Genomic DNA, 25024 nt, shown 5'->3' with positions numbered 1-25024 from the left:
GGCTCGCTGTCCCCGTGTCTCTTCTTTAGGCAGTCGGCCCTCACTTGCCCGAATGTTTACCCAGCAAGTTGATTGCAATTTGACACACATGCAATTTAGCAAGATTGATTTCATTATACAATTTTTAAAAAGAAAAGAAAAAGGAAGAAAAAAGAAAAAAATTCTTAAATCTCGATTGTCAAATAATGATTGTTCTGCTGAGGGGTTTTGATGTTCCGAGAGTGGCCTTATCAATTTAACTCGATAAGCTTGCGAAATGTTCAAAGCAAAATAAGATGCTCAGTTCCAAAAGGAGATGAAGCAGAGGAGGGTCTGATAGGAGCACGGTGGGAAAGGACATGCAGGGAACACAGGTCCTTTCCTTTATTGCCACCGGATAATTGAATTGATTTGTCTTCTATGCATAAAAACTGATGAAGGGGTGGTGTCGGATGAGAAATTTAGTATTTGCTTGAGTGTTTGCTACAAGCCTTCAGGGTGAAACGTTTCCCTGTTTCTTAACCATTTAACAAGCTGGTAGCCATGTCCCTAGAACACACTAAGGAACAAATATTAGCACAGAGAGGTTAAGCTACTCCTTAGAGGTCACTCAGCATTTGGTAAGTGGGTTACTCACATACATTAACCATCATCTGTCCTCTCCTGCCTCCAATTGTTTCTCGCGTTAAGTGGCCCTCCCCCCACCTAGCCCAGAGCCACCAGACAGGCCCTAGCAGTTCACTATCTGTGCTTCTTAAAAACGTCTCGCTTCTGTGCATGCTAATGTATACCGCTCCCAAATAACAGAGCAGGAAAACCCAAAGTCTACCAGCAACCCCACATCAGGGGTCCTCGAGGGCCTGTGTCTCTGGGTGGCATAGACCACATGTCACCAGCTTGCTAACACAGCCCTCACCCCCCCCCAACATACACACATACCACCCACACCCAAGCGCTTCCCCGACAATCCTCTCCTTTTCCTCCCCCAAACACAATGGAAAGTTAATTGAGTGTTTTATGCCTTCGAAATATCAAAGAAATGAAAAGAAGGCAGGTTTCAACCATATTTCAATAATACATGCATTAATTTTTACCTTTTACTGACATTTGCACTAATTTCCTTAAATGCTCTCTCGGGCTCTTTTTTGATCTGTCTGGCTTTGTTGGGCTTGTGATAAAGGCTTACTTCAAATGCAAAAAGATTAACTCTCTTTTCCTTCATAGAACAATTACGGATTGTATGATGTCTCCATCATGAAAGAGAGCCCGGACAGACAGGGAGAGTCACGAGAGTTTGTTATAAAAGTGGCAGTAATAATTCTAATTACTTTACTCTAAAAGATATCAAAATTGCCCCCCCCCATGCATAGTGTCGTTCAGAAATTGTTGTGAGTTTTTTTGTTTGTTTTTTGTTTTGTTTTGTTTTGTTTTTTGAAAAATGGGAGCAATGTGTTTAATTTGATTTGGGTCATTGTCTTAAAAGTCTCATTGTATGTCCACATTTCTGAAACCCCTGGCTGGCTTCTGAACTCGTAGGGAACGCGGAATGCCTCCCTTGCACAACATTCCAAGGGAGCTAGAAATGATAACTCCACACACTATTTGTAGCTCACTATTTAAAGCCCAGGAAAAACAAAGAATAAAATCCTTTAATTTTGTCAAACGGGTGCGATGTTTAAATTCAGCAGTGACTACAGTTCAAAAGACCAGATGTTCTCTTGTATTTATATAAATTTTTTTTTGCACAATAGTTTACCATTGGGGAAAAAAAATCAAAGCACATTGTTGAATTTGGCATTTCTATCCCCCCCACACACACACGCACACACACACTCACACACACATACAAAATCTGGAGATTGTATTATATTAATTTAATTCTAATTTTATTAAAGCCAGAGAGAGAAAGAGACAGAAATAAATGGAGAGACGGCCGTATTAATCTTATAGTAAATTAAGTCCAAGAATAAGAGACAACATTGATCTGAGAATGAGAAGTCACTGCTCTAATGCATTTGGGTTAACGGGGAGAAGCCGGAGCGGTTTGACCCGTTGTCCGTCTATTTCAAGATGAACATTTGTTAAATTCTAATGAAAAAACGCTGCACTTAAACTCTGGCAAGGAGACAATTCTGCCTCCCGCTAACCCTGCCATGACAAAAAAAAAAAAAAAAAAAAGAGTCTAGAATTTAAAAAGTAAAAGATAGAAAAAAAGAAAAAGCTTCACTCGAGGAATAAGCATTTTTAAAAACAGTCTTCTAGGGGGAGTCATGTGGTGATGATAAAATTAGATGTTCGAAAATTGCCCAAAACTCAGAAGCCCTGATTTTTAATTATTTATATGCAGTCAGGTGGGACTTTTGTAGTCCCAATAATGCAGGACTTTTTCTGAATATATATATATATATATATATATATATATATATATATATATATATATATATATTAAAGGTCCTTTTAGTGAAAGCCACTTGCCTGGGACGGAATGTTCTGCCGCCTGGCACAGCAGGGAAAAGCTGCAGATTCTTACAGGTCTATCTGTCTGAGTCTCTGCTCGCGTACAGTACATGTGGGAAAGGTTACCGGGAGAAAGAGTAATGTAGTGTAGACAGCATGCAAAGAGAGCAGAAAGTCTGCCTTGCTTAATGTTACCCAGACTCAGTTTAACTAAGGGCTCTGTTCCTCTCTGAAGAGATGAAAGACAGACAGGAAGGGAGTGAGAGAGGGTGAGAGGGAAGGAAGGAAGGAAAAAAGAAAGGAAGGAGGGGGAAGGGAGGGAGGGAGGAAGGAAATAAGGGAGGATAGAGGGAGGGAAAGGGGAAGAAGGAAGGAAGGAAGGAAGGAAGGAAGGAAGGAAGGAAGGAAGGAAGGAAAGAAGGAGCAAGCATTCACCCTTGTCTAAGGCAGCTCTTTGAGAGAACAGAGTGAGGCTGCCTCATAGCTCCCAGGAACATGGCAGCCCTCTAATGCAGCAGACAGGTGCAGGAGTTGGTATGTGTGACCTACAGACTAGCATACTGGGTGCTCCCCCTTTGTCAGTCTATGGAGAACCAACTCTATACAGGCACTTTTTCACCTGCCATTTGGGTTCCGGATGCTGGTCCCATGTCTCTGGATGCCCTGCAGGGACAGGTGACATGCCAGCACATTGCAGGTGGGGGGTGCCTCTCAGAAACACCATCCGGGAAAACCAGGCCTGTGCATCTTTGTTGACAGCTGGGCTGTGTCTTACATGCTGGGAACCTAAGAGACTCAGTATATATTCACTCGTTAAATAAACATGTACATTGCAGAGAGGCAGGCGCTATATCCAACATCCTCTCTGAAGAGAACTCTCTAGAACTGCAGCATTTATGAAATGACAGCCACACTCTCTGGGCTGGGTGACAGGAAGTTCCTTTCAGAAACCATTTCAGAATCCCTGAAATGAGAACAACTGAGAACAAACTGACCCTTCCCCCCCACCCCAGGCTCCTGAAGTGCCACCTGGCTGTCCCCGAGAGAAGGTACGACCCTGAGAGCTCTGGGGTCACACCTCCTGGCTCACAGTGCCCCCTGTATGAGTAGCTTCTCCAGCAACATGCCGGCTCACGGGAGCACAGTGTTCCGTTAGCAGTTTGTGCTCCGTGGGAAAGAAGGCAGGCGAATTAGTCCTTGCCAAAAACAGCAAATGTGACACTCCACAAGCAAGACACTGTCAGGAGCAGTTGCTAATTTATTTTAAGTGCCCCCTGAGTTTTTAATTTATCTGGAAAAAATAAATAGATAAATCTGAGACTCTCCCTGCCAACCCAGCCCAGCGCTGGGTCTGCAGTGGCGGTGGAGGTTCGGGGGTGACAGCGACTGCCTCGGGAGAGAGGTGTCAGAATGTTCAGCCAACGAGGCAGGGCGGGTGGGCTCCCATCCGGGTGCATTAGAAGTGGATATATATCGAATTCGTAAAGAGCTGACCTTTCATGTTCCTAAATTGGCTCGAGACACACATACGAGAATGGAAAAAAAAAAAAATCTTTTTTTCTTTCTTGAGATAGTCTGCAATTCCAAACAGTACTGCAGGCTTCTCCAAGCCCAGATTCCACAGGAAGCTTGGAATGCCATCAGTCTAGTTTAGAAACTCGTTACCCGGAGTGAGGAGCCCAACGAATATTATCGTTTCATAAATATGCAGATTTTGTTTATTTAAACATTTTTTATGACACTTTGTGTTTTCCTAAATTGGGTCATCATTTTAATATAATTGGAATCTGATATGTGTCCTGTTTTCTTTGAAAGCCATCTGGTTCCTTTTTTGACTTTCAGAAACCAAATTATTTGTGGCAATATTGGGCCTTGTGGTGGCTTCTTATGAACCAAAACGTGGCTTAAGAGCATTGAGTCCGGGAGGTCCAAGGCAGTGCTCGGAGGCCTCCTTCCTTCCCATCTCCACGAAGATGGGCAGTTAAGAAGGTCTGCATGCCATGAAGATCTCTTAAACCCCAGAATCCACACATGAGAAGAAAAGGTAGTTGGTCCCTCAGGCACCATTTAGACGGAAAGCTGGTGGCCAGTAGCTACCTGTCTGATTAAGATGACAGAGCCACAGGGATACCCAGATCCTGAGTCCCCTGGGTGCAGGATGCCTGTGTGCTATATACTCCTTTCAAAACACTGAGTACTAACTAGCTGGTGCTAAAGGTGCCACTGCTGACCGATGCGGATTCCAGAAAGAAATCAAGTACAGAGACGGGTGTGTGGCCGCTAACCAAGTCTCCATAGCTGGGTGGCTGAAAAAAAAAAATGTGTACACAAAAACACACATGCACACACACAGATGCACATGAACATACACAGAGACACATGCACACACAGAGACACATGGATTTACACACACACACACACATACACACACAGACACATGCACATACATGCACACAGACACACACAGACACATGAACATACAGACACATGCACACACAGGGAAATATACATGCACACACAAGACACGCAGACACATGAACCTACACACACATACACACACACAAGCACATGCATACACACATGCACAGGCACACACACAGACATACACTCATGCTCATACATACACATGCTTGCTCGGGCACACTCTCTGTATCTCTGTCTCTCTGTCTCTTGTAACCCAGCCTCGTCCAAGGGGACAAGCTTGATAGCAGACTCACCTGCTGCCTAACCTAGCAGCCAGAACTTTCAAGATCTATGCTATGGCCTCACGGTCAGGTCGGAGCACTGGGTCAGCCCCTACTACACAGGACAAACCAAGCACAGGTGTGGGGCTAGGGAGCCACAAGAGGAACCACGGCTCTGACAGAAGAGCCCTGGTTTCCATCTCCAGCTCTACACTGGGGAGAAGCAGGCAAACTGAAACCAACTGCTGCTCATCACCAAAGCTGTGGTCTGACCTGCGATTCACTGGCCAGGCACATGCATCCCAGAATAGCTATAAATGCCACCTAACACTTTTATAGGTGAAAATGTCTTACGACAATGTCAGAAGGTTGAGCACCACTAGAAAGCTAACGCACCACTCATATACCCCAGTCAGCAGGCCAGTGGGTGGCTCACATCCGCGTTCATCTTACATGAACGCTGTGGTGGAAAGGAAGCTGAATATTCCTTCCAAAGTCCACCAATTAAAAACTTAAAAATACGAGGCCGGAGAGATGGTCCAGCTCCAGCTGAGGTTAAGGAAGAGCACTTCAGCTCTGACAGAGAACCCAGTTACAGTTCCCAGCAACTCCACTGATAGCTCATCAACATCTGTAACTCCAGTGGATGCCCTCCACTGGCCTCGGGTAGATCCAGGTCAGTACATGGTGCACATACAAACGTGCAAGTCAAAACCCACACACATAAAATAAGAATAAATAAGTACCTTGTGTGTGTGTGTGTGTGTGTGTGTGTGTGTGTGTGTGTAAAGAAACTTACAATAGACTTAGCTAGGTAATTAATTAATTAATTAATTAAAACAAGTGTGGTGGCAAGTGCCTGTAACACCACTACTTAGGCTGGAGCAGAGGATAGGGCTAGGGCTAGGGTCAGGATGGAGGTGCAGACCTAAGAGTTGGAGGTTAGCCTGTGGTGTTTAATAAAATCCTGTCGCAAAAGACCCAAAACAAATGAAACGAAATAAAAAATGTAATACATATATTATTTCTTGAAATTAAAATTCCTTTGACTAGCAAATGCCTATCTGCCCCACCCTCCTTGCAAAGAGACGAACGCATTTCTGCCATCCACCCTCGCTTGGCTCCAGAGTGGGGTCGGAGGCCTCTCACTATTCATAGGTAAAATCCTTGCTCTCGGCCTCCGTTGGTCACTTGGAAATGACACCAACATCAGATGCTTCCTTAAGGGTCACGCTCAGGATGACAGGAGAAGACAGAAACTTGAATAGCGGGAGACACCCCACTTCCGACTGACAGAGGACACAGTGTGAGCTTCGGAAAGGATGCTAGTGCCTCCCTCTGAGCCAGACTCTGCCCTTGTAGCAGGAAAACAGTCACGGGTGACATCTAAGCAGTTTGAAAGGCTGAGGCAGGAGGATGGCCGAGATTGCAGTGTGAGTTCAAAACAGTTCTTAGCAACTTGGCAAATTTCAAAAAAATAAAAATAAAAATAAAATTTTCCGTCTCAAAATTAAAAAAAAAAAAAAGAGGGGACTGGAGATATATGCCTACAACTCTCATAACTTCAACACCCTCCTCTGGCACCACAGACACAGACAGACAGACAGACAAGCAGATGGATACACACACACAATATTAAGAAGACTATGGGAGTATCTTAGAGCACTTGCCTAGCTTCAGTAAAGCACTGGGCTGCAGTCTCTCAGTGCCGCAGGAAAACCCATTGTTATGCACAGGTCTTTCTGTGTGTGTATGTGAGTGTATAATTACATATATTGTTAAGATGCTACTAACTATTATCTGTAAAATAGAACAAGAATAGATCAGTGGAGCAGCGGGGACCTTTGAGAGAGAAGGGATTGAAGCATCTGAGAGAAGGGTCCGAGATGAAAACACCTGATGCAGAGAGCCCAGGGAGAGAGGACCTCGGACGTGCAGAGTCACACTTAGAATGCTGGTGTGTCTCCTTCCTCCATTCCTGGGCAATGCTGGTGACTCAAAGTCAGGACGGGAGCTCTGGTTTATTAGGGCAATAAGTGTTCCCAAACAAAGAAATAAATCCAGGCCAGAAAAACAGGTCCACTTTTCATCAGCATCAGCGCAGGAGCCACATTTAAACATAGAGGCTCCGTTGTGGATTCTAATTGTGTGTGTGTGTGTGTGTGTGTGTGTGTGTGTGTGTGTGTGTGTGACATGTGCATGTATATCTGTGTATGTTTGTGTGAGCATATGAATGTGTTTGTATGTATGTATGTGTATATGTGTGAGCATGCACATGTATATGTGTGTGCATGTATGCATGCATGTGTGCATATGTATGTATGTATGTGTGCATGTTTGTATGAGCATGTGTGCATGTGCATGAGCATGCACATGTGTATGTGTGTGTACATGCATGTGCATGTTTGTATGAGCATGTGTGTGTGATCATGCACATGTGTATATGTGTGTGCATGTGTGTGTTTGTATGAGCATGTGTGTATGTGTTTATTGGTGTGATTATGTGAATATGTTTGTGTGTGTGTATGTGTGTGTGAGGATGCCCATGTGTATGTCTGTGTGCATGTGTGTGTGAGCATGCAAGTATGTTTATGTACATGTACACCCTCCATGATACACATGTGGATAAGAACAACTCCCAGGAGTCTGTTCTCTGCTCCTGCTATGGTATCCTGAGGTCAAACTGCAGTCCTTGAGTTTGCACCCTGTGTGTGTGTGTGTGTGTGTGTGTGTGTATCTGTGTCTGTGTGCATATGCATGTTCATGTGTATGTTCATGTATATGTGTGTATGTGTGTGTATGTGAGCATGCACGTGTATGTGTGTGTGTGTGTGTGTGTGTGTGTATGTGCATGTACACCCTCCACGGTCCACATGTGGATAAGAACAACTCCCAGGAATCTGTTCTCTGCTCCTGCTGTGGTGTCCTGAGGTCAAACGGCAGTCCTCAGGGGTTAACCAAGAAGCCTCTTCTCCCCGGCATCCTGCTGGCTCTCAGCTGTGGATTCTAGGTCAGACTCCATCTACACAAAAAGCAGACCAAGAACATCCTGGGAGTTACTTCCCCTGTGGCCCAGTGGACATCTCAGAATTGTATGATTTGTGTTCCTTCCTATTTTCCTAGGAATGCTTTATCCAACTTCCATTTCTCAGAATAAGTCTGTGTCATCATCATTGTCGCAGATCAGACACACTAAGGGTATAATCTGAGAGTTTCAGGAGATGTGGAATTCCATTTGGAATCTGTCCCTGTGCCACATTCTCAGGCATCGTATTCAAACACACACATACAGGCAAGTGTAGATGTCTGTGCATTCACATGCATGTGTGTGCACAGGTGTACCCATCGCAGGCCTTTTTTTTTTTTTGTCCCATCTTTTTATCCCTAAGTGATACACAGCAGAGGATCCCATGATTCCTTATCTAAAGGGGAGAAGCAAAGCCTTCGCCTGTCACTCAGTCCTGTACCTGTTGAACCAGGTATGTCTGACCAAACATTTTAAGAGTGAAGGTTGATTTGGCCTCACAGTTGCAGAGAGTTTCAGCCCATCACGGCATGAAGATGTAGTGACTCAGCTCATGGTGACAAGAGCAGATAGCGTCTGGGGTTCAGTGGAGGTCCACCAAGAAGCAGAAAGCGTGGCCAATCCAGGAAGGTTACACCCTTCAAGCACACACCCCTACTGGACCCTCCGCCCTTCATTGTCTTTAAAATAGCAGCCTAAGCTGGAGACAGAAGGCTTAAAATATGAGCCTCTAAGGAGATTTCAGATCTGAAGATTTCAGCAGTGAGCAAGGCCCTCTCAAGGATGGCATGAAGCCTGGACCTTTAGGATATTCACTCCTAAAAGTTGATGCTGACTAGAAGATGTAGGGGCTGGGGAGACTTCTTGATCTTCAATCGGCTTGTCTATGCATGAGAACCTAAGTTTCATCCCCAGAAGCTACATGATAAAACTGAGTGTGGCAGTATGCACCTGCCACCCAGTGCTGGAGAGGATGAGGTGGGGGAACCTTGGGACTCGCTAGCTAAACTGATGAGATCTGCATTCAACAAGAGACCTGTCTCAAAATCTAAGTGTTGCCAGAGATTTGATCACACCATGAACCCAGAGGTTGTGTCATTTACTGGAAAAAAAAAAACTGTTTATAATTATGGTGTGGCTCATCATAGACCTTCTTCTCTCTAGCTGGAATATAGACACACCCTCAGTACACATCTTTAATCCCAAACAATGAAGGGAAAGTTAATCTGTAGAAAGAAGTACCCATGTTTAAAAGTGGTGTCTAACTGAGTGGCAGACAAAGGGACAAATCAGAGGAAGATTTGACAGAATAGGATATGCCGAACTCTCACAAGAAGAGAGAGGAAAGGGAAGCTACTTAAGGGGCATTGCAGAAAGAGGAGGCAGTTTTACTGGGAGTTTTACAGAGACAGGTTGAAGAGAGAACAAGCTGGACACAGGTGAAGACAGGACGAGCCAGAGAATGAGAAGGAGCCAGAAGATTAGAACAGATTGCCAGAGTTATTAAAGAGGCCAAGCAGAGCAATTCAGAAGCAGCTGAGAGAAAGAAGCCAGATTGAATCAGTCGGCTTGGAGAGGAGTTTGAGCCAGAACAGCTGAGTTGAATCAACCTGCCAGCGATCAGAGGGAACTAGGAAGGGGTGAGCTTATTCAGCAGTGAGTCTCAGGAGCCAAAACATTCTAGGCCTAGATACAGAGGCTGGAGGCTTCCAGGACCTAGGTTAGCAGACACAGCAGTAAGCCTCCAGAGAACAGTTACATCAGACGAATCAAAGTTACTTTCACAACTAAGGTGAAGAGCAATAGAAGAAGATGCCCAATTTTAACCTCTGTCCAGTATATGCACATATATACATGTCAGCCAGATGTGAACACACACAGTAGATAAATGACAGACAGACAGACAGAGGAATGGATGGATGGATGGATGGATGGATGGATGGGCAGGCAGACAGACAGACAGACAGACAGACAGGTAGACAGACAGAAGCTTGACTGAGAGAGAGTTCACCAGGCTTCAGCAGCTGTTGTGTCTCTTAGGAGCAAAGAGATGGCTTGTGTTCACTGGGGCAGTGGCCAAGAGGCATCTGCTGTTGACTGTGCTCAGCCAGGATCACAGGCACACCCTAGTCAGCAGCTCACTCAACCTCCGTGCCCTTTGATAGCAGCAGCCCCAGACCACTCCATGCATGGAAGCCCGGACTTCAGGTACCTTGACATTTCAGGCTAAAATGTATCCATTAGGAGTCAGGTTCTGCAGTCAGAAGGACTTTGAATTTTATCTTGTGGGATTCCCACCTCTTCACCTCCACACGTTGTTTAAATTCATTATTTCCACTGTAGAGCTGGTATAATAACAGTTCCTGTACTGCAGGATTTCTCAAAGTTCTAATGCTGCGACCCTTTAATACAGTGTCTCATGTTGTGGTAACCCCTCCCCCCCCAACCGTTGTAACATTACTTTTTTTGCTACTTCATAACAGTAATCTTGCTACTGTTATGAAATGTAATATAAATATTTTTGGAGAGAGAGGCTTGTCAGAAGGGATCAAGACCCACAGGTTGAGAACCACTACTTTGTTGGGACCACGCCTACCCTGCTGGGATTGGTTGCCAGCTTAGTGTGTACCCCTCTCTCCATCCTCACCAAAAGGCCTCTGCAAGGGCGAGAATGTGCCCAGTCAAGCACTTGCTTCCCCAAGTCTCTCTTGCAGGCACCCGGGCCCAAAGAACTTTAGATGAGTTATCCGGTGAAGTTCCGGGATGGGGTATAAAACTTTTTCAAAGGTGCCATCTGCTCTGAGAGGCTGGCATTTGCACTAGTTACTCTTCTGCTGTTGGTGTGACGGCCAGCGGTACAGCGACCTCCGTATAGCCACGAGGGAAGGATTACAGAGCAGAAAGCTAGAAACCTTCTGAGTAACCGCATCAACTCGCATCCACGTGGCCGCTTTGTATGCGCACAGCACGAGAGAAAAAAAATGTCGTCTAGACTGTCTAAGCCGCTGGTATTTTGGGTTACCGACAGCTGAGCACAGCTCCTTCTGATATGCCACCTTCTGGGTTTGTTGAAACAATTCCCTCCCACCCCCAAAAAGTATGTTCATACCTATGTTTACACACCCCATAAGTTTGAAGGAATTGTTGCTGTTAATAGATATTCAGATACCCATACAGTCTCTATCCGAAGAGACTTACTAATCGTTCCTTCAATTAATCAAAATCAATGAGACGGGCCTTCCTCCAGGATTCACAACAGAGAGCTGTCTGTGCCTAGGTAGGCCTTGACACCAACTGTCCCCAGGGTGCTAGATTCCTGGTCCTGTAGTTTCACCTGCATTTCTCCCCTACCCAAAAAAGAAAAAAAAAAAAAAAAAAGGTTGGGGAGTGGTGATTAAAGGTCTCCTTGAGTTGAGTGGAGTTTTCTACTGGACAGTGGTGTGTAGATTGTTGAACTGAGAGCCCTGACTTCCATTTGTAGCTATGGAGCTGTGTCATGTAATGGTCACCAAATAAAGAGCCTGTTTCTGTCATAGGCGTGCAGGCATGCATCAGAAGGGGAGAACACACGTGGACACGTGGATTTAAAACACTCTCATTCAGGGATTTTTTTTTTTAATTATTTGTTATTACATTATTGTTGCTGTTAGTGTGGTGTGTGTGTGTGTAGTGTGTGTGGTGTACATGTGTGTAGTGTGTGTGTGTGTGGGTGTGGGTGTGTGTGCGCGCGCGCACGCGCATGTGTATGAGCCCATGACAGAAAGCAGTTGCCTATTTCCATCCCTCCAATGTCATTAATATCAATGTGCTGTTGGCTCTTCTCAGACCTACGAATGTTTCTTGGGCACCTCCCACAGGCCAGGCAGTGCAGTGACACCTGTCTTACCTCAGCTCACCACTGTGTCCTGCCCTTTTCTGTTCACCTGCACGGATTTTGCAAAGAAAATGTATAGCACTGTCCTAAGAGAAAAGCCACACCCTCAACAACAAATAGGCGTGAAGATGAATAGAGATTACAGAGCTGAGTCAACACCATCTTACGAGATGCCCTCTCCAGAGGCCGGTTCCCAGCAAAGGATGCCTCTCTTCCATACTCATCACAGAAGTACACACAGCAGGTGCTGGTGAAGCAGTCGATCCCTGCCGGAGCCACAGAAAGTCTTGCTCTTTCAGGAACTTTAAAAGTGAGGAAAGAGGTGACCATGACCCAGCACATCCTGGTATCCTCCTCCAGGTGACCCCTGGGAATACGCTTCAGCTGCCTTTGGGGGAGACCCAGCAGCAGACCCTCTCCTTCATATTGTGGGTCTTACTGTAACATAGCTACATCCTAGAGCCTTAACTGTGGTGACTCCCACTGACTGATTAGAGAGTGACCCTGGAAGGTCAGAGAAGACGCAGGATTATTTCTGTGGAGGAGGAGGACCTGAGTGTTCCTAACAAGGTCAGTGGGAGTGGCAAGACGTGAACGCAGATATGCTTGATTCAGCTCGGCTCCACAGTATCTTCTCATATACTGCTATCAGTTTGTCATGTCAGGGTGAGCCTGATTGGCCAGACAGGACTGTGTGTATTTCCTCTAGAGAAATTCAATTCTTGTCATACAGTAGAAAGCATATCCCTCTCGAGGGTCCCTCAAGAGCTGGGGAGCTGGCTTGGTGAGTGAAAGAACTTATTGCACAAGAATGAGGTTCTAAGTTCAAATCCCACATTAAAAAGCTCTGTGTGTGTGTGTGTGTGTGTGTGTGTGTGTGTGTGTGTGTGTGTGTGTGTAGACCAGTATCCCCATGAAGAGGAAAGGTACCTGGGGCTGCTGGCCAAGGAGCCCAGCCAAAGCTCAGGGAGCACCCTCAGGGAGCACCATGGGGAGAGACAGATGAGAATCATAGACATCTCCTCTGCCCTTTGTTCCAGTGAGTAGGTAGATGTGCCTGAGAAACACATGTATGCACAGGGACATGTCCCCCTCCCCCCAACGCACACACAGAACTGAAAGTCACTGCCCTCCACTGTCACCAACACCTCCTCCAAAGGCCTGCACTGCAACCACGTTTCCACGCATCTTTTGGAGTGCCTGAGTTCATCTGTTAGACATTCCAGAGACAGGAACCAGGAGAAGGCTCAGAACAGAAAGGGTTAAACATTTTATTATTCTTGCTGCATTTGTAGTAAATTGTGTAATAGTTTTCACGTCTTAATTACTTAAATTTTATATTGAGCCATAGTGATAATATCTCTCCCTTTGTCTCCACACAGTTGTGTTTTATAATGGCTTTTATTAGAACCTACATGAATGGAATTTCAAATGAACACCTCATTTCTGTTACTCGTGGGGTATAGAAAAGAGAGCATGCCTCTGACGTTTGGCATGAAAAGTGCCTCCCTTTGTGTTTGATGACACGAGCGAGTTATATTAGGTGGGGGACATGTTTGGAGTGGAATGGAAACTCGGGGGGGGGAGGGAGAGGCTACTTCGAGCCTCTTTTTAAAATCTGCTTTTAGTAATTTCACCAGAAAGGAAGGTGGAAAATGTTCCACAAATCCAGATAAACTCCCCCACAAGAATCACCTGACGGTCGTGAAATACAAGTGGTGTTTCTTTTTCCATCTGAGTTTTTCCTGTAGAAAAATTGGACATGGTCTTCACTTCACATTGAGAACTGCTGGAAATAAGTGTCAAATTACAGGATCGTGTCTCATCTGCTAATGCAGGAACTACATTTTTTTCTTAAAATCCAAAAGTTCATTTTCTATGCAGCAAATGCCACAAATGTTGCCCCTGCTCAGGTTCCTCTGAAAGCCTGTGAACCCTGAGCAAGGAGTTTGCAAAACCAACCAGAAACTCGAGTTCAAGGAGCTGTCTTGGGAGACTCGGGGCAGAGCTGGGAGTGGCTTGGTATTGTTTGGGGTTTGTTTTGTTTTGTTTTTTAAACCCAGCATAGTAAAATCTATAAATCAAAAAGTCTCTTGCATATAAAAGCTCAAATACAGAAGGGGAAGAAAAAAACTCAACAAAAGGCGCGGTGGATACTTGCGAGTGAAGGCGAGAGAGATAAATGTGAAGAAATATTAGAAATGCATATTTAATACTGTTGTGTTTATTGTTTCATTTATAAAAGTCAACCAGCTAGAAACTGTGAATGAATAAACTCTCCTCCGGTGTAAGTTAGAGAGAGGGAAAAGGGGGAAGGTGTACATTAACTCTTCGTACTCTGAAGGCAGCTCTTCTAGACAGCAAGAGAGTTCTCATAGCACTGATGCTCTTCTGGCTGGTTCAGAACTAGAGGAAGGCTACACAGGCTAGAGCCTTGGCTTCATAGTTCCTATTTGTCCCAGCTCTGCGGACACCACATCCCCACCCCCCAAAGACCTAATCTTCCTCCCAGCTCAGAGTTGCTCCCTTGTGACTTTGCTGGACCTCCCTGGGAATGGCTGTCGGATCCCCATTTTGTCTCTTGGTGGACTTCCATTCTCAGGCCAGCATGGCTCCCAATCCCAAGTGTCTCTGTCTGTCCACAGCAGACAGTCTCTTGCAGGGAAGGACCTTGTGTTATCCTGTCTACCAGCACCCAATCCTTTGGTCTCCTGTACTGAGACCTTAAAGCCAGTACTAGCATCAGGGAGCAGACGCTGGCAGATGTAAGGTCCCCTGGTTTAGTGTTTGGGGGAACAGGTTTCACAGACTCACACCGAACCCTATAGTCTCACCTTTTAAGAAAAGACAAACTATCTGCCCTCAAGAAGCCTGCCCTTTACATATCTGAAATTCTAATTCAGTGAGTCCTGGAACAAGTGATATGCTATCACAAAGGTGTGACCACTGGGCCCTTTGCAGTCATCACAGGAGAGACTCAAAGGACCGACCCGGTGGGTAGAGCAGAGGTGAGAGCACGGGGTTCACATACTTCTGAAAAGAGCCGAAATCCTATCCCTGAGTCACCTCTTTCTAAGTGGGGAGGTGACCCTGCTGATATGGTGCTTGCCTGTGAGCACGAGGACACCGTGTTTGATCTCCAGAATCCATTGGAAGGATGAGCCTGAGGCACGCACTGTAACCCAGCCTTGAGAAAGTGGAGACAGGAAACCCCTTGGCTCTCCGGCCATTCAGCCCAGCCCACTTAGTGAAGTCCAGGTGAGGAAGAGACTGGGTCTCAAAGGAAAGGCATGTGGAGGTCATAAAACCAAAAGTTGTCCTCTGGTCTACACACACACACACACACACACACATGCTTACCTCATTCATAAAAAACCAATATTTCACATGGAGAGAAAGAATGGAAGAAAGGAAGCCAGGAAGAGAGAAAGAAATGAAGGAAGATTTTTTAAAAAATAAACAAGAAAGTGTGGGGTGGGGAGGAGTTGTCCACAAACATCAGTCTGTCTTCTCTACAAGAACATTTCCATGATTTTTCAGTTACCAACTGAAATCTGTTTCCAGATGTTGGACCTCTGTTTTTATCTTTGACTCCCTTTTCCCTGACAGTCCCTTTCTCCAACGCCACAGCCCCCAGGATAGTGGCCACACAGATCACGGTCCGTACCTCCTGGCTCCACACTCCCGCCTCCTCTCTGCAGAAGCCTGGAAATGCTTGGGGAGGTGGGGCGGACTCCTCTAATCTCACATCCCACTCCTGGACCAGACCTTTCCCCCTTTCTCCTTTTTGCTGTCGCGTCCACACTGTCACTCAACACAAAGAGCTTCTTGGGGAACTTCTTCGCTGCTACGCCCGTTCGGGTGCTCCACACACTGAGGGGAGATCTGGAGAGATGGGAGCAGGTTTTGGTGATTCATGACTCCTCGCCATTACTGCCTCCCCATCAGTATGTGCAGGCCCTGCACACTGGGGAGACGAAGCATCTGCTTCCCCCACGTTCCTCTTGTGAACTTTAGCATCGGATGTAAATCATTCATAAAATCCCACTGTGGGGAGTTGCTCATCTCTTGTCAGTGCCTCGGGCATGTACTCCATGTGTTGTACCATACAGTGCTTTCTGTAGGAGCAGAGTTTTCATGACTACCTGAAATAAGTGTCCAAAAGCAGCAGGGGCAGGGGGAGAGCCCCACTTCCGGTAGTCCATTTATCAGTTCTCACGGCTCTTCTGAGGAAGGAGAGAAAACGATGTCCCAGGCCATTGTCAAGATCCAATGCCTTCACGTGCAAGAAGTGTAAGGGCTGGGTGCTGTTGACTCAGTGCTGCCCCCTCTGGTTCTTCTGGTGGTGTCTGAGGTTTAGCAGGAGGATCTCAAAGAAACCCACAGAGGATATCTACTTCCAGCCAGGCTACAACCATGGGCACTCCCTAAACACACACCCTGTCTGACTCCAGGCAGATGTTGGTTTCCAGCCATGGACAGGGAAGATGCTGTCTCTCCCCCTGGGCCATTCACAGTCCAGCTGTGCTGGCTCATGACCAATGAAAGGTCCACTCTCTGTTGGAGTCCATTCTCCACATCTCTCTGCCCCTCCCATCTCCTGCAAATGGCACACAGATTTTCCATAGGAGCTGGAGTTGGGAGGCCAATTGAGGGTCTCTTCCGTCTTCTGGCCAAGTTGTCAGATCTTTTAGATCCAGGAGGGGCCAGATGATCAGAATGACACCAAATGAAAGTGGTCAAATGATACATTCCACCAGCGAAATTTCCTACATCTGAGTCCCAACCCTGACTAGCACTCATGGCTCTTCAAAGCCTAGACCGTGGGTGGATGAGATGGCTCAGCCAGGGAAGTGTTTGCCTTGCTGGTGTGAGGACCTGAATTTGATCCCAAGAACTCAAGTATAAAACAAAACAAAACAAAGCAAAACAAAAACAAAACAAACAAACAAAACAAGCCAGGGGTTGTGGCTGGGGCTTATAATCCCAGCCCTGGGGAGGTGGGGACAGATGGGCAGGTCCCTGGAGTTGGCCAGAGTTCTAAGTTAGTGAGAACCTGTCCTACTCACATACCTGTTGTTGTGGGAAAATACTCCAACAAAAGTAACCTGAAAGGATACTGAATTTATTTATTCAGTTTATAATTCCATAGTCTATCATCGGGGGGGGGGGGAGGATCAAGGCAGAAGCTGGAAGCAGCTAGTCATACCACAGACACAGTAAGAGCCAAGAGAGAATGGTTGCGTGCATGCTCACTCATGCTCAGCCCCTTCTGTATTCATGCAGCCCAGGAACCCCTGCCTAGGGAATGGAGCTGACCACAGTGTCCTAAGTCTTCCTACTTAACTAATGTAATCAAGACAATCATACTCACAGGCCAACCTGATCGAGACAGTTCCTTATTGAGATTTTCTTCCCAGATAGTTGTAAATACTGGTAAGCTGATAACAAATGGACATCAAGATTCTGTCTCAAAAAGAGTACACACCTTAGTAACAGCTTATGCACAGAGAGAGAGAGAGAGAGATAGACAGACAGACAGACAGACAGACAGACACAGACACAGACACAAACAGACAGAGACAGAGAGACAGAGAGACAGAGAGATGCACACACACACATGTGCACAGGCACATAAGCTGTCCAGTCTTCTAGTTTTTGAACCACATAGCTACCTTCCAACTGATCCTTCCTACAAAATCCATGTGAGATCCAACACAGGAGCTTTTCAGTGATGAACCTTTCTGGGCAACACTGTGATTCTTAAAGAATGTGCAGAGCTCAAGCACAGAGTGACCAGTTTGCTCTGCCCAGGCAGGTCATCAGAGCCCTAGAGCTTCATGGAGGATGTGGTTTCAAGAAGACTGGACAAGAGGAACTTCAGAAGACTTCTTAAATATCAAAGCTATGAAATGGCTCTCATGGCACAGGACAGACTCTTCGGCTACTGTCTACCACAGATGTTCTCTGCACAGGTGTGAGAGATTGTCATGCTATCTTCTCAAATCATCCCAGTCCCACAGACTGCCAAGTTCTAGATGTGATCCCTGCAGAAGCTGCCTACCTGGCCTTCTTTTCAGGATGAAAAAGAAAAAAAGAAAAAGAAAAGTTCCCTCAGCTTTCAAATCAGACTAACTCAGATTCAGGGGGTTCATTAGCTTCATAACAAGGGCAGGAGGGGAGGAGAGGATCCTGGGCATGTCAACCCTGACTTTCTCTCTCCAACTGCCCAGAATAAATGACAAAGAAGAGAAGTATGAGGACACAATATTGCACTCCGACAGACACATTCCATGGGTGAGCTAAAAGAAGATTCAGGGGACCATGCCTTTCATGGGTCATTGAAATTTTAATGAGAAATACCTCCTTTATCTCTCCCAAAATGCCTCCCTTTATTCTTGCATGCCATTACATGCTCCTGTATCAATCAGCCCATTCATCCTCAGATCCCCTTTAAAGATTCATTGACTTACAAGACAGGAATGCTGTATAAACACAGGAGAAAGAGTACTGCATTTCCTCCTTGGGGATCTCCCTGAGATCTCTTCTAAGAAGAAAATGAGTTGGTCTGAGTGTTCTGCAATCTGGGTTCATGAGCTGTGACAGTTAGCTTTAATTGTCAACTAATCTAGAATCACCTGGGAAGGGACTCTCAGAGATGGGTTGTCTACACTGGTTAGCCTGTGAGCATGTCTGTATAGTATTCTCTTGAGTTCACAGTTGTGGGAAGACTCAGTCCACTATGGGTGGCCCCATTCCCTAGGCAGGGATCTTGAACTGTGGAAGAGTAGAGATACCAAGCTGAGCACAAACAAGCAAGTGAACATGCATGAATTCATTTCTCTCTGTTCTTGACTGTGGATATTCTATGACTAACTGGTTTGAGGTTCCTGTCCTTACTTCACCACACTGATGAGTTGTAACTTGGAATTGTGAGATGAAATAAGCACCTTCCCCTCTCTGTTGTTTTCCATCAGGATGTTTTATTATAGCAACTGGAAACTGACCAAGGTTGAGCAACAATAAGAACTAGCCACATAGCTGCTCTCTATACAGGGATAATGGACACTGTGCACAAGGCAGTCAGAAAGAGTAGGTGAGCTCATGCAGCCACCATCCATGCTTTGTGACTCAAGTCCCCCCCATTGATTGCACAACTAGCTGGATGTGGTGGCTAATGTTCAACATCCACATGAAGTGACTTAGAATAACCTAGGAGACACACTTATAGAAAAGTCTGTGGAGACGTTTCCAGAAGGTTTAACTGAACAGGAAAGACCCATCCTGAATGTGGGTGGCATTGTGCTGTGGGCCAGGGATCTGGCTAAACAAAAGGGAAAGCAGCAGGAAGAAGCCAACTGAGCACTAGCATTCCCTCTGCTTCCTGACTGCCCGTGGTGCATCAAGGCAGCTGTTTCTGCCATTTCCCTGTGGTGGCCAACTGTGTCTCTCAAACCGTGAGCCAAAACTAACCTCTTCTCACAGCAGTGGAAAATGCAGTTGACATTCTGGGTGTTGATCTTCTGCTGTTACAGAGAAGCACGAGCTTATAAAAGTCTGGTCTTCTGCATCGACAATTTAGTTTTCAGCCACAGGGAGCATCCCTGTGTATATGAGGAGACACAAGTCAAGACGCTGGTCCCACTTACACTATAATCAAAACTTAAGGCTGTGGAGCCTCAGACAAGCTTCCTGGTCCCCTATGGAGCACCAATGTTCTTGATATCCATCCTGTCCCTGCCAACCGCCACTGGGAGCTTTCTTATGTCACTGGGACATGGGGGTGGCTGACACCCTAGGCATTCTAGTAGCCTGTTGCTGAAATGGCCCTGCCATCCAGGGTCAGTCCACAGAAGGTGGATGAGGTAGGGGTGCTCAGTAGGCAGCCCATGCCTGGTCCTTTGTCTGCCACTCACCACTCGGCAATCCCATAATTCCAACGCCTTTGACTTATCCTCTGATCTTCCATGTAGCCTCTGCTCCCCACCTCTCTTCTCCAGCCTGCCCTGTTCGCCCCGTTGGTTGCAGTGCTAACTTTTCTGGGGTGTTTACTCCTTACAGATCATGCTGTTGGGGGCTCTAGACACCTCTGTCCTGAAGCTCGCACAGAAGGTGATGGTGAAGGTCTCACTGCTGTTAGACCAGAATTCCTCAGTATCCCTGATAGGATAGGATACTAGGCTGGTCAAGGATGGAGCCAGCAAAGCTAAACCAGGATCTGGACCCCAAAGTCCAGATTGCTTATACTAGACTGATACCACCCTTCCAGCCTTTCCTCCCAATAATTCTTTATGTGTCTACTGTCGTCTCTTCTCTTTACACACACACACACACACACACACACACACACGACACTACCCAGCCTGACTTGCAGATTGAACAACATATCTTTTTTAACCCTCATCCTCTGTCCCAGCATATCTAGAATGAGGTTCCTGAATCCTCTTAGACACAGTCCTCCATTATTTTTCAGTTTAACATTTAGAGAGTAGGAGTGTAGTTCAGTGGAAAAGCACTTGCCCAGCATGGATAAAGCTCTGGGTTCTATCCCCACCCTGACCGCCCCCCCACCCTCTCCCCACTCCAGCCCCCAGGGCCTTCTCTCTAAAAAGAGCAGAGACATTTTCTCCAAATCTTTATTTGAACTTCTATTTCTTCCATCCTGGTTTCATCCTTTAAAAGCTTATTCTGTTGTCTGCTGCTACGTTTGCAGTTCTCTCTCATTACATAGACCTTTTCCTTTACATCTTCACTCCAGGGCAGTCCTCAGATATATCCTCCACATCGCTGACTCTGGTTTCTTCTGGGCCACTTTGCTCTTGTCTTCCCACATGTTTAGGTCTACTGTGCTGTTCTCTGTGGTGTCCCTAGGCTGTTTCCGACTTTCAGCTTCCTATGTCTGCCTTGCTGGGATCTCAGTCGCCTGCCTTGCTGGGATCTCAGTCGCCTGCTTTGCTGGGATCTCAGTCGCCTGCCTTGCTGGGATCTCAGTCGCCTGCCTTTCTTTCTCCAGACACTTTTGTTCTGGCTCCTAAGAACGTCTCCCCTCCGCACTCTTAAAGATATTTCAGAAACCAGAAAGTTATTGTGGACACACTAAGGTGGCAAAGGGAACCTTTTATTGTGCATTCTGCCTACATATGTGTTGTGTGTATGTATGGTTGTAGCTATGTGCATGAACACTCATACATGTGTGCATGTGAGCATCTGGGTACATATTTGTGCATGCATGAATGTGTTTGTGGAATATGTGCATATCTGTGCATGAATACCTATAATACATGTTTCTGTATGTGAGCATGCATGTGTGTGAATATGCACATGTGCATGTATATGGATATACAAGCATATGTGTATGTATACATTCACATATGCATACATTTCTATGTGGATACGGGATCCTACGCATGTATATCTGTGTATGTGTATATATGTGTATGGTATGCGAAATAGTGTGTGTGTGTGTGTGTGTGTGTGNTAGTGTGTGTGTGTGTGTGTGTGTGTGTGCATGTCCGTGTGAAAGTGTGTGTGTGTGTGTGTGTGTGTGTGTGTGTGTGTGTGTGTGTACACGTGTGTATTACTGAATGGGAAGAAACAGAGAAGCTGGATGGCTTTCTAAAGAGCAGGACTCTGGAGAACCTTGCCTGGTGGAGCCAGGTTCTGTGCTGACAGCCTTGTCCTTGTCACTACCCACGCCCTGGGTACCTGCACCCTAGTGTCTGGTCGGCTTGTTCTGCAGAAGGGCGGGCCCAGCAGGGGAGGCTGCGGGTGGTTCCACGGGAAACTTGGCAGCAGATGGCGAAGCACAGTGCCAGGAGTTTAGATGTCAAGGTTTAGGAACTAAAACTGCAAAGTGGACCTGCCAGGGTCCGACACTCAGGGGCCACTCTCATTGCAAAGGACCCTGCCAGGGGAAATGGGGCCAAAGCACCCATCACCCCAGAGGTGATGAGGTGAGTGTGTGCTGTGCCAGGTCTAGCCTCCAGTGCACTCCTTCCAGGGGCTGAGAAGGAAGGGCCGGTTCTCCTCTGAAGCCCGGGACCTCACTCCAGGACGCTCAACGGTTACACTGAGGACCTTGACCTGTTCCAGGGGTGAGTCAGAGTGGTTTTGTTCACGCCGGCTGTCACAAGCCACAGAGAAATCAGTGTGGCTCCCGTTGTTCCCTCTGAGTCACCAACAAGACTTGAGGTGCATCAGAAAGCTTGTCGAGAATGAAATGCCTGTGGGGTGGGACAACCAGATTGCTCTACAAAGGCATTTCAACATCCCTTTCCCAGGCCCCTCAGCCAGCTTCCAGGTCCTCTATGCCATGGAGAAATAATCTTGGCTACTGCAGGAGGAAGAGGGGGGAAACAGCAATGTGTTCCAAGGATGGTCCATTGTGATGAGTCACCAGGCTTGTGTCAAGTGTTCGTATTGCAAAACCTCGAGAATTGTAAGCATCACCATCCATCCACATGCCTAGGGAACCAAAGAGCACCGCCCACAGTGGAACCCAGTGACGATCAGCTAGGAGGTAATGACCAGCACCTTACACCAGCCAGCAATGTTCTGAGGACTCTACCAGTTACATATGTTCATCTCTGAGAGCTAAAGTCAGGCTCAGTTTCCAGACAAGAGGGCAGAGATTCACAAAGGTGGCTTAGCTTTCAAAAATTCCTGAAACCAGCTAGGGCAGACAGGTTCAAATCACGGTGATTTGTACCTGTGCCAAGAGTAATACGGTTCTCAAACTCCTGACAAAAGAAACTTAAGACAGGAAGTGTTCTTTGGCTCACCGTTTGAGGACGCTTGTGTTAGCTACATGCACGTGAGAGCACACCGCTCATCTTGGTGGAGACAGCACAGTGCTGGAGCATATGGCAGCTGATCCCGTTGCATCCAATCAGGAAGCAGAGAGACAGGAGTCAGAGAATGGCAATGCTCAGTTCTCTTGCTTCTTTTATTCAGTTCAAGTCTCCAGCCCATTAGGAAGGTACTGCCCGCCTTCAGGGTGGCTCTTCCCTCCCCAGTTTAACCTCTCTGCAAACCCCCTCCCAGATGTGCCCAGAGGCATCTCCCCAACAATTCTAACTTCTGTCAAGTAGCAATCATGATTAGCCAGCCACCATACCAAGTGTTTCTCGAAGCTCCAGTTCCCTCTCAGGTAGCAGGTGAACAGAGCTGGACTGTCCCTATGTGAGCCGCTGAGGTTTGTGGTCAGCAGCCAGGGATGCTCATGGGATGCTGAAGCCAGCCCGAGTGCTGGGACCAGACATGGAAGCCTCGGACAGAAGCTGAGGGTCCCTCATCCTCCTCAGTCTCCAAGGCACAGTGAGGACAAATGGAGCCCCCTCTCCACTCAGTTTGAAGCCTCGCCTATTAGTGTTATTCAGAGCCTTTATGTGTTTGAAAATATTCCTCTTCATTATTCATATTGTGCCACAAGAATGATATATTTGAAGAAATTATCATGAATAAAGTGGCCAATTTAGCAGGGAGATTTACCAAGAAAATACTCAGTAAAAAATAGTCAGCTACATTCTCTGAGAGAGGAAGTGAAAACGCAGTTCGGATCTTCATAGTTTGAGAACAATGCACGTGGCGGGGGGGACCCTGCTCAATAATGTTTCCTACAATAATTCTCAGGCAAGAGGGAAAAATTATTTCCAATAATGATAAAAGAGGAAATAAAGTGGTCTCGAGCCTAATCAAGCCTAGTTACAGGGAGAAAAAAAATTACTCTCTTCTCGGATGATTCTAAAGGAGTTTGGGGGAGGGCAGGCACGTGTGTACATTAAAAATAGAATTGCTAATAATCCTGTAAGCCAGTGTTCCGGGTTTGGAAGGCCAGATGGCAAGGCTGGGAGAACTGGAGTCAGAAGCCCTTTGCAAAGCAGCAGTATGCTCGCCCTGCCTTCCAGGGAAGGGGTAAGGGAGCACGCCCGCCCGACTCCTGCTCTTCATCCATCACTGGGGGCGCTTACAGAGGTGCTAGGGTGTGGGGCGGGGCCTACAGAGGCCCTCGGGGGCGGGGATTACAGAGTCACTCCTGTTGTCCACAAGCATTCATGTTCTTCCCACGGGCATGGGGAGTGAAAGGCTGGCACACCCTGAAGCCTGGGTTTGTGGTTCCTGCCAAATGCCAACCTAGAATCACTGTAGGTAGAAACCAGCGTCAAGAGACAATGCTTCATTCCAGCTCGTGAGGGACAACCCATTCCAGGCAGTTTCCCAGGGCCCACCTCCCCTAGTTCCAAGTTGCTGTGTTTGTTTGTTTGTTTGTTTGTTTCTTATGAGCCTGTGCCTCTTCGGTGCCTGCTTTTAACAATTATGACTGTCTACCTGTCTCAGCTTTTTTTGTCAACTTGACACATGTAGATTTATCTGGGGATATAGTCTCAAGTGAATATCTAGATCATATTGGCCTATAGACAGGTCTATGAGGGATCATCTCAATTGTTAATTCATATAGGAGGGTCCAGCCCACTATGGGTGGCACTATTCCCTAGGCAGGTGGTTCTGATCTGTATAAGAAAGCAAGCTGAGCCAAATCTACCTGCTAGCCAGCGAGCAGCATCCTCCACACTTCACACTGCACTTCTTTAACTGTAAAGTGAGTTCCTTGGTCAGAGGCAATGCTGTGTGGGATAGCAAACAGGTTTAACTCAGGCTGTTGGAAAGAGCTCCCCCAAAATAACAGGCTAGAATTTAGAATTTAATGCCAAAGTAATCCTTTCCTGCTCTAAGTCATTTTGGGGCCAGGGTGGTTTGTCACAATAAAAACTAAACTAAAACACCACCCAAGTCGACATTGCCTTTGCCATAAAGTTCTAAGTTTCAAGGAGCCCGAGTCTCCAAACTGCCACGTAGAAGAAGCCGTCTCCACATAAACACTATCGTGCAGTGCTTGGTGACCTGGAAGTATCCCATGGGACTCTGACATCAGCATTCCAGCTAACCAAGAGAGACCTCGGGTGGGAGGCAGTAAATAATAAAGCTGTCACCTTGCTCGGAGCCAGG

The sequence above is a fragment of the Mus pahari genome, chromosome 7 (genome assembly GCF_900095145.1).
Source record: "Mus pahari chromosome 7, PAHARI_EIJ_v1.1, whole genome shotgun sequence".
In the NCBI taxonomy this organism is placed as follows: Eukaryota; Metazoa; Chordata; class Mammalia; order Rodentia; family Muridae; genus Mus; species Mus pahari.
The sequence above is the reverse complement of the archived record's forward strand: the minus strand, read 5'-3'. Positions refer to the sequence as shown.